Here is a 250-nt window from a genome sequence, read left to right as displayed (position 1 = left end):
CCCCCCCCAGCCCCGGTGCTGCCCCCTCTCTTGCCCCTATGAAACCCCCGGCACCAGCCCCACTCCCCTCCCAGCACCAACATGCCACGCCCGAGCCCCGCGCCTGGGGCATTGCCCCGTCCCCCTCCCTGCCTCCCTGCATGGAGAGCCGGGGGGTCAGGAGGGTCCAGACCCCCGCGCCTGGCACCTGAGGCAGAGCAAAGCCAGGTGGGCCCAGCAGGGGGTGCTAATGCTCTGCAGGCAGAAGTAG

The 250-nt window shown here is 71.6% G+C and overlaps 1 protein-coding gene across 1 annotated transcript in view; it reads right to left on the bottom strand.

Moving 5' to 3' along the window:
* Nucleotides 1–250, bottom strand: part of KCNIP2 (potassium voltage-gated channel interacting protein 2) — a 14870-nt gene that overhangs the window by 3689 nt on the left and 10931 nt on the right. The window lies entirely within an intron of this gene.

The sequence above is a fragment of the Gavialis gangeticus genome, unplaced genomic scaffold, assembly GCF_001723915.1.
Source record: "Gavialis gangeticus isolate Ggan-Ray unplaced genomic scaffold, GavGan_comp1, whole genome shotgun sequence".
Lineage (NCBI taxonomy): Eukaryota > Metazoa > Chordata > Crocodylia > Gavialidae > Gavialis > Gavialis gangeticus.
The sequence above is the reverse complement of the archived record's forward strand: the minus strand, read 5'-3'. Positions and strand labels throughout refer to the sequence as shown.